We start from the raw sequence: 10,578 nt of genomic DNA, 5'->3' as shown, positions 1-10,578 counted from the left end.
CACAGGCTGATGGGAAATTGTTAGTTATATATAGCTGGAGTCTAAGCACACCCACCACCCACCAAATAGCCCAGGGAACACCATCCATTCAAGGCTGGGCTGGTTGTGGACAATTCCCAGGGGTCCCTCTTTCCTCCTCTTTACCTGGTAGAAGGTACAGGAAATCTGCACATACCCCCAGGCGTGCCAAGTTGGGCCCAACATTGGGGGAGAGGGCCATCGCGCATGCATGATGTCACACTTGCAATGCCATTCCCCCAGTCTGGACAGGCCTGCTGGGACAGTGAGAATGAATGATACAATACATGTGACTAATTATATGCATCTTTATGCGCTCTGTGCCAAGTACTTCCCCCATCTCATGTGATTGTGGGCAAGGCAGCTGCCGGTTGTCACATAACCCTAGAGGGTAGATGTAGTATACAAAGGGAAGCAAATTTTGTCCCATTGCATTAAAGACATGGACCACTGTTGTTGCTGCTGTTTTGCCCCAGTCCTTTCCACACTTACGGTACATGGAAGTTAGACCTATTGCACTTAATTGGGCAGACTTCTGAGCAGAGAATGTGCCATGAAGCTAGTGTGAGTGCTGATATTGCTTGTGTTTTGGAATTCTGTGCTGCTTTCTCACTAATGTTTTGTCAGGAGTCAACTGGGAGAGTTCACAGCTCTGAGAAAATTATTATTATATTATTTGCTGCATTTCTATCCCACCTCTTTCTTCAAGAAGCTCGTGGAGGTGTACATGGTTCCTCTTCCTCCTGATTTAATCCCTCAACAACCCCGTGAGGTGGGTTAGTCTGGGAGACCTTTACTGGCCCAAGGTCACTTGGGGCGCTCCAGTGTCTCCCAGGGCCTAGCCTTGACACTCTAACCATTACAGTGGTACCTCGGCTTACAGACGCTTCAGGTTACATACGCTTCAGCTTACAGACTCTGCTAACCCAGAAATAGTACCTCAGGTTAAGAACTTTGCTTCAGGATGAGAACAGAAATCATGCTCCAGCGGCGCCGTGGCAGTGGGAGGACCCATTAGCTAAAGGTACCTCAGGTTAAGAACAGTTTCAGGTTAAGAACGGACCTCCAGAACAAATTAAGTTCTTAACCCGAGGTACCACTGTACATCACACTGGCTCCCAAACTGTACTTGTTTTGTAAAAGGTTGAGGAGGGACGTCATGAAAGGGCAACAAATTGTTCATTATTCTATTTGATGGTGTTTGTGTTTTAACTGCTGGGTGATGGAGAGAGGGGAGCTTGTAGGATTTTCTTCTTCAGGTGTCAAGTTGGCGGGCCTTGGATATTGTGCACCTTGATTTGTTGGTGGCACTATATCCTGCTCTACCTCAGGCGGCAAAATGCCTTGGGCTGGCGCTGAAACCAAGCTCTGGGTCTCTGATTCAAAAGAGAATGAATCACATTCCAGGTTCTTAAATGGTCCTTTGTTGTTTAAGCCTCTTTTTATGTTGCTGCAGAAATAATCCATTATGCACCTAAGAAGTTTGGATATCTCCCTTAAAAAAAAAAGGGGGGGAGACTGTGCCAAGAAATACTTTTTACAAATAGTGTAAGTCAGTAGTATTATCATTTGTCTCTAGGTGGGGCAGTAGAGTTAAACCGAAGCGAAAGAACATTCATTCTGAAAAAGAAAGTGAGCAGCAAATGTGTCAAAAATATATTGATATTATTTCTCTGTGTGTGCATGGAGAGGAGAGCATGAGATAATATATTTTTGTTTTTTTCCCTTTAGTTCTCAAACATTTTTGTTACTGATAAAATTATATTTACTTTTCCCCCACTAGCTAGCGTATGCGCTGGTGTTGCATGTGTAGTGTGAGATATGGTTGTCCCAGTGTCATGGAAAATTGTCCACATCGTTAATGACATTGCTTCTCTCCCCTGTAGTGCACGTAGCACTTGTTGACCTTTAAAAGTTTGTTTTTTAAAAAATATTTATTTAGAGACTGTGTGCTTCCCCATTATCCCATGCGATCATGCCTGTGTCCTGGCCTTGAACATGGTGTGCAATCTATTGCCAAGGCTTACTCTTCCTCTGCAGTAATATCCACCACTTAGTGAACATTTTACTTTTCTAAACATTGCTTTGACAGCTGAATCTCCCTCCTTTCAACACAGGTATGCACATGCCTCTTGCTTTCTCAAAACATAGGAAGCTGCCTTATATCTATTTGAACCCTTGGCCTATCTACCTCACTATTTTCTACACTGACTGACAGCATTTCCCCAGGGTTTGAGAGCGAGAGTGTGTGTCTTCCGGCCCCATCTGGAGTTCTTAAGGGTTGAACGTGGGGACATGCTACTTGACCACTGAGCATCTTCCCTTGAACACAAGCAGGACTGTCCTCTTCCTAGCAACAAGACTGTCACCTAGACAGCCCATATTTCTTATACGGGAACAAAAAATAATATTACTAGTACTTGTTCAGCACTAGAACAAGTATAGCACAACTCTAAGAAAGAAAAAATTACTTTTATTCAGTGCAATCTTGTACGTTTCTACTTAAAAGTTCAGGTCAACGTTGAGGTCAACAGGACTTACTCTTAGCTAAGTGGGCGTATGATTGCAGATGAAATCATCCAGAAAGGCCTTTGTCCTCTATTGTGCTCTGGTCAGTTCCTCTGCTTAATTTCATCTGGCCAACCACTCCCTGACACAATAGGAGCCAATCTATTCTAGAACACATGAGAGATCCTTCCTCTATCATACTGTGCCAGTATGGCATACACATTAAAAAGAGTTACAGATAGGTAGCCGTGTTGGTCTGCCATAGTCAAAACAAAACAAAATTCCTTCCAGTAGCACCTTAAAGACCAACTAAGTTAGTTCTTGGTATGAGCTTTTGTGTGCATGCACACTTCTTCAGATACCTGAAGAAGTATCTGAAGAAGTGTGCATGCACACGAAAGCTCATACCAAGAACTAACTTAGTTGGTCTTTAAGGTGCTACTGGAAGGAATTTTTTTTGTTTTGACATTAAAAAGAGATATCCTAGATGTGTTTACTCAGAAGTAAGTCCCATTGGGTTCAGTTAAGTGTTTCTGGATAGCAGCCCCAATCTCTCATATGCAGTCTGTCTATACAGTAGGCATGCTGTGGAAAAATTGTGGCAAGCATGAGATAAGTGAAAGTACAAATCTGGCAAAAAAAAATTTAAAAATGAACTGACTAGGGAAATATGAGTTTTATTCATTCAAAGTTTGTGTTTTCTTTCCAGTGTGGTGCTCTTGTTGTAATGCCACTAGTTTGTCCATAAGTATAGAGTCCCATACCTGTGAAAGCCAAACTCAAAGAGATTTAGATTTAGAGTCCTCAAATACTTGCAATTAAAAATCTGGCAGCAGGCAACAAATGGTTAGTAAGATCTTTATCAGGTATTCCTTGGGCTTCTAAAGGAAAATAATATAACCGTGCTATTTGGTGGTCTGATTGGACCAGGCATTTCATAATCTTACTTAAGGGCTGGAAAACGTTTTCCCAAAAGGGAACAATCTTTAACTTATATTCGGAAAAAATGCCCATCCCATCCTAATAGTATGCTAAAAGACATTCTGAAGTTTCTAGCAGAATTTAGTAGTGGGGGCGGGGGGGATCTTTGCTTGGACACCAGTGTAAACAGTCTTGTAGTATGGACCCATTTACAGTGGTACCTTGGGTTACATATGCTTCAGGTTACAGACTCTGCTAACCCAGAAATAGTACCTCGGGTTAATAACTTTGCTTCAGGATGAGAACAGAAATTGTGCTCTGGCGGCGTGGTGGCAGCTGGAGGCCCCATTAGCTAAAGTGGTGCTTCAGGTTAAGAACAGTTTCAGGTTGAGAACGGACCTCCAGAACGAATTAAGTACTTAACCTGAGGTACCACTGTATTATGTTACCCTGACCAACTTTTATGCCTGATCCTTTTCATGAGAGAGAACATATCTACAGTACAAGGAAGATGTCTAAGACAGCTTCCCAAATTCAGAAAATGAGGAAAAGAGGGGACTCCTCCTTTCTGCAATGCGTTCAAGCAGACAAACCACAGGTAATTGCATTAATGTCAATGTTAAAAAGGGAGTGGGAAAACATCCATCAGCAGTAAGCCCTGCAAAACAAGGTACATATTAACATAACAACAAAACGGGGAAGCCTTTATCACCAATGCTTAGCAAAAAATAGCACAATCCTGATCCCATTAAATTCAAAGACTAATAGGATTAAATCTAATGTATCTGACACACTTCTGCACAACAATGGTCTTTTGAAGGATTTGATGATCTACAGCCACAAACTTACATTAAACCCATCCCTTACAAGTGAATGAATCCAATGTTAATTCACTCTAGGGCATTTTCGAAACAGAGGGTTTTGAAACCAAAGGGCTGTGGCAGCCCCCATGCTGATAGCTTCTGCTACTCCATTTAGCTGTGGGGCAACAGAATCAGCACCATGTGGAATGCAGGAAGTTGCCTGGACTATTCTGCCCTTTATTGGATGACAGTTCTCCAGGGATTCAGGCAGAGGGGTGTTTCACATTGCCTGCTACCTACCTAATCCTTTGAACTAGAGATGCTAGGAACCGAACCTGCGTTCTTCCACATGCAAAGCGTTTGCTCTCCCCACTGAGCTATGGTCCTTCCCCAGTCAAGAGATTTGTGGTTTCCTGGATGTCAGACTGCAGCTTTTAGATTGCATATTTCATTATTCCACTACAGGAAACCAAAGGCTGCAAGTAAACAACAACAACAACCAAGCATATATGAAAGACGGATTCCACCAGACATGCTATTTTATTTCTGTATGCAGTGATATTCCTGCTTCCTGACCACTATTTTAGAATGACCACCTTCACTCTGAATAACACAGCCACAGGAAAAGCTTCACTACTTGGTTCTGTTAATTGTAGCCATAGCAGAGATTAATATATGCAGCATAAGCAGCAGGGGGTGGGGGGGGGGAGAATTACTGCAGGGCCAGTTCTTTTTCTCCATGCTATATCCTCTTGGGAGAAGAATAAGAGGAGGAGGAGGAGGAGGAGGAGGAGGAGGAGGAGGAGGAGGAGGAGTTTGGATTTGATATCCCGTTTTATCACTACCCAAAGGAGTCTGAAAGCGGCTAACATTCTCCTTTCCCTTCCTCCCGCACAACAAACATTCTGTGACGTGAGTGGGGCTGAGAGAAGTGTGACTAGTCCAAGGTCACCCAGCAGCTGCATGTGGAGGAGTGGGGAAGCGAACCTGGTTCCCCAGATTACGAATCTACCGCTCATAACCACTACACCACACTGGCACACTGGGAGCACTGTGTTGCTTTTCCTGCTTCCCGTTTGGTGTTGTGATTGCTGATCTGGTCACTGGGGAGGGGCTACCTGGACAATGCAAAAGGAAGAAGAATAGTTATTCAGAAAAGAAGAGCACAAGATTCTTAAGTTAGTGGTGGTGATGGAACTCCTGTAATTCTTGATTACGCCTGTTTTTTTAAAAAATCCTTTTCATTCCGATTTCTTTCCTGGTCTAGGCGCTGAAACTGCTTTGGTTGCTCTGGAGGATAAGCTATGTCATGAGAAGGACAAGGAGAGTGCTTCCTTGTTATTTCTCTTGGACTTCTTGGTGGCTTTTGATCCCATCCACCCTGGTAGACCTCTGGAGCAGCTATCTGTGATGTGGGTACAGTTCTGTAGTCTTTCCATGCCTACATGGATGGACATTTCCAGAATATGGTGCTGGAACTATTGCCCTTCCAGAAGGCGGTAATGAGCTACCACAGGCCCTCTTTTTTGTCGCCCACGTTCCATGTGACCAAGGAGATGTGAGTGAGTCTCATCTAGGATGGGATTGGGCTCTGCATGAAGGACCAGGCGGACAGGTTATTAGAAATGGTTTCAGAGAACTAGCCCTGTGCCAGCTGACCTAGACTCTCTGGGAAGGGACTTCTTTGACCAGTACAGTTTTATTATGTTCTATGTGAAATGTAATATGGAGAGAGACAGGGCAATGCAGTGGTCAGACAATGGTCATTAGCCTTGATGGCTATGTTCTACCTCCTCTGAGCCACCAGACCATTTCTCCCCAACCACATCCTATGTGTGGCGCAGGATGTAGCTACAAAAGAACAACAGGGATCTTAAAGTGAGCTCCCGACTCTTCTTTTGCAAGCAGGGCCTGCTGGCGGCACTGGTCAGCTGATTAACACTGACAACAAGCCCCACTGGGATTGGCTGGCAAGTCCCAACTGCAGCCAAGGAACCTCACTGTAATTCAGTTCATAGGGGCATGTTCTTCCTTTTACCCTCTCTGCCATCTATAGACTCTCCTCCCCTTGCCAAAGCCCTTGGAGCAAGAATTGCTTTTGTTTCGTAGTAATAAGAATCATGTGCATCAAATGGAAGAGGGATTCCTGTAGTTGTGAGTTAACAGGACTGCTGAGTAATAAATGGCACACTGGAGTGTAATAACTGTCCCAAAAATGCTATAGAGAGAGGGATTTTCCACTTCCAGAAATCCTGAAACGTGAGTGGAGCTGATGTAGCATTGTGGCTGAGAGAATGAGCTATGAATTAGGAGATTCCTCCTTCAAACTTGCCTCTGCCATTAACTCATTAGGCACATTTAGGCGAATCTCTGCCCTCATCCCTTCCTTATCTCCCCCGCACCAATATGTTTTAAAAAGGAGATGATAATACAGTGGTACCTCAGGTTAAGTACTCAATTCGTTCTGGAGGTTCATTCTTAAACTGAAACTGTTCTTAACCTGAAGCACCACTATAGCTAATGGGGCCTCCCGCTGCTGCTGCTGCGCCGCCGGAGCACGATTTCTGTTCTCATCCTGAAGCAAAGTTCTTAACCTGAAGCACTATTTCTGGGTTAGCGGAGTCTGTAACCTGAAGCGTATGTAACCTGAAGTGTATGTAACCCGAGGTACCACTGTACTGACTTGTATTGCAGGATGGTGTTAGGAATGCAACTAGATAATATATTGAAAGCACTAAATGAATGCCAGTTATTAATAGATTGAAAAATAAGTACCGGTATTAATTTTCTTACAAACTGAAACTGGCCTACATTCATTTTTTAAAAACTCACTTCCTCATGAGTAGCCTGATATATAGAGCAATGAAAAACATCAGAGAACTTGTTTGCCAGACTAACAGCACAGTATGTATGCTTACTAAGTCTCAGTAAGTTAAATGGTGCTTATTCCAAAGAATAATTGTTCAGGAGTGCAGCCTAAATTGTTAGGATGAAATTTTTATTCTCAGCACAGCAATCTGCCTTAAAACTATGGTGTTAAAGCTCATTGTGATGTCCAAAAAAGAAAAAGCTGAAATGTTAGTGGCTGCTTAGAATCCAGTTGTGGCTTCTAATATCTGGGGAGGCATGGGAGATAGTGAGTTTGGAGTAAGTTCATGAGGTGAAACCTCCTACTCAAAATTACTTAAATTATTTGAATAGCCATTGTGTAGGAGGCCTAGCATTCCATTATAATTAATAGGCCAGCTGTTGTTCCAGGATACAGATTAGAGTACACAGGATCATCTGACGTTTTAGACCGAGGTTTTTTCATGACCGAGGTTGAAACCAACAGGCTGACAACATGAAATTGAAGGAGAAATTCTGGGGGGAGGGGTGTCTATGTGTTCATGAAGCAATTGTGTACATTGTGATGAAATATTGCATCCCTGGGTGTTTTGCATGGAACCGTAAAACACTCTGTAGAATGCTAACAGAAACTATGTTTTAAATTCTAATACTGTATCTAACTTACCTGAAGAATTTTAGTGTGTTTATAAGGGTAGAATATTTAAACATTAAGATCACAGTTGTGTTGACTACTATGCAGAGCATACTTTACCCCAAAATGTTTTCCCCACTTTAGAACTGCTTTCATTATAGTCATGCAGATGTATGCAGATTTAATCAGTTTTAAAAACCAAATAATCAACTAAAATATGCATGATTACTGAACTTAGATTATTAGCAATGGTGAAAATTGCAACAAATCATGTGCCATGAAGTAAACTACTGCCTCTTGAAGATGCTTATCACAAACCAGTTAGGGCAAATCCATTATGGTTTTGAAACTGGGTGGACGGGTATCCCAGCAATAACTTCTCAGGTGTGCATGCACACCCTAGTTATTTCATCTTACACTTAACTCCACTCTCCTTGGAAGTCCATACCACAGACAGTCACTATTGAAGCCCTGTACAAAAAGACCAGCTTGGCTTCTGCTCAAGATTCCCGAAGCATGTCCTTGTATCATGCAAAAAAAGTATATTTTTTCCCTTCAAAAGTATGATTTTTCTTCATGTGCATATATTTTGATTAATTTACATGAGTTCTGCCATTTCATTTCGTTATCTAAAATGTATTTAATTAGATGAATGCCCTAAGGTGGGTCATGTGTGAATGTTGCTGACATGATATAGAAAATGTAATTGAATGTAAATCCAATTCATTTCAAAACTGAACGCACATTTTAGTCATACTATTTGTTTCATTCAATTTTCAAATACCACCACCAACAAATGATTTCCAGAATCACATGACACCCATATGTGAAGGAGCAGCTGCTCCAGTTAAGATATTTAATGAAGAATAATAGAATCATAGAACTGTAGAGTTGGAAGAGGCCCCAAGGTTCATCTAGTCCAACCGCCTGCAATGCAGGAATCTCAGCTAAAGCATCCATGACAGATGGCCTTCCAAGCTCTGCTTAAAAACTTTCAAGGAAGGAGAGTCCACAACCTCTCAAGGGGAGTCCATCAGCTGTTACTGTCAGAATGTTCTTCCTGATGTTTAGTCAGAATCTCTTTTCTTGTAACTTGAAGTCATTGGTTCAAGCCCTGCCCTCCAGAGCAGAAAAAGCATGCTTGTTCCCTCTTCCATTTCACAGATGGCTAATGTTATATCTCCCCTCTCTCTCCTCATTTCCAGGCTAAACATACTCAGCTCCTTCAACCATTCCTCCTAAGCCTGTTTGCAGATCCTTGATCATTTTGGTTGCCTTCCTCAGCACACATTCCAAGTGTCAACATCCTTCTTAAATTGTGGTGCCCAGAACTGAACACAACATTCCAGGTGTGGTCTGACCAAGGCAGAATAGAGTGGTACTATTCTTCCCTTGATCCAGACACTATACTTCTGTAGAAGCAGCTTATCCTGTGCTTGTTTTGCTCTTTCCTTTTCCCTTCGGTCTTGTATCTCTTAGATTGTGAGACTGTGGGCAGGGACTGCCTTATCTTTCCATAACTGCACCACTAGAAGGCAGGTGCTTCATAAGTGCATATTAACAATGACTATTTGAAAACAGCGTGGCTCCCCAAAGGTAATACAAAATCCCCCCCCCCTTGTAAGAGACTATACCTTGTCCGGAAGCCCCCATTACAATTGCCAATATTTGTAATTATCTAACCTAATTTAATTTATTAATAATATGCCAGCTATAACCATCCATAAAGCAGAGAAAATATTTTTGGATGCGTATCTTCCTTAGAAATGTGTTATTATTATTTTTTAAAAAACTAAGTCTCTGTTTCATTGAGCAATGCCTTGGTCGGAGAAAGAAAAGTCTCATTAGAATAACCAGCAAAGCAGTATTTGGTTAGCTACTGAATGGCCCGCTTCTGTTTTCCTTTCCGCCTAGCGGGAAACTTTGGAAAACGGGCGGCTGATGCTTTGAAACATTACAACACAACGGAGCGGCGCGCGCTTTGTAACTTTTTTATCCGGCTTCTGGCAGCCTCAGCCTTATCCCAAACTTTTATTTTCACCGAAACTTCTTCATTTCCACGGGCTTCGGCGCTCGCAGCCCTGCCGGGGACCCGGCTGCAGCAGCCGCCGAGGAGGCTCTCCTTCCGGCTCTCCCTCCCCCGCGCTGGCTTAGCAACTCCGTCGCAACCTCTCGGGTCGCTGGAGTGTGTCAACTCCGGTTTCGAAGGCTGCGCAGGTCGCAACACGCCCGGGAGAGAAGCGCTTCGGTTGGCGGCGAGTGACGCAACGGCCGCGCGCGCGCGCGCGTGTCAATAGAGCAACCCTGACTCGCAGCAGCACGTGCATGACCTTTATAATTAAATTCCCCGTTTCACAATAAGCGCAATAAAGGCACTCGGGGCGGTGCATTTGCAAAAAGTAATTATGCCGGGGCCTGGCACCGGAGCTCGCTGAGCAGCCGAGGCGTCGTAGCCCACGGGCAGCGTTTCCAAAACACTGCGCGCGTTCACACCCTCCCACACAGCCCCGGCGGAGCGGCTTTCCGAGGCGGGCGCCGGGTTCAAGGGCGCAGCGAGGCTCTCCCACTGGGCACTGCGTGTGCTCTGAGGGAAGGAGATTAGCAGAGCCTGTTGTGCACTCTGTGTGTGTGTGTGTGTGTGTGCGTGGCGCCTTGTTGTGTGAGCGCTTCTGAGGGGGGAGCGTCGTTTTCGCTTATCGCCCAGGGCGGAGTGCCGAGATGGCTCTCCAGCGAGCCGTAACCGAGGAAGGTTTCGGTGTCCTCAGGGCGGGGTGTGTGGGGAGGGAGGGAAGGGGAATCGGGGCGCGGCGCGGCCCACGGTGTGGTGGGCGAGTCAAGATGTCCACG

This window comes from Podarcis melisellensis (assembly GCF_964234715.1).
Source record: "Podarcis melisellensis genome assembly, chromosome: 7".
NCBI lineage: Eukaryota > Metazoa > Chordata > Lepidosauria > Squamata > Lacertidae > Podarcis > Podarcis melisellensis.
This window is presented reverse-complemented; position numbering follows the sequence as displayed.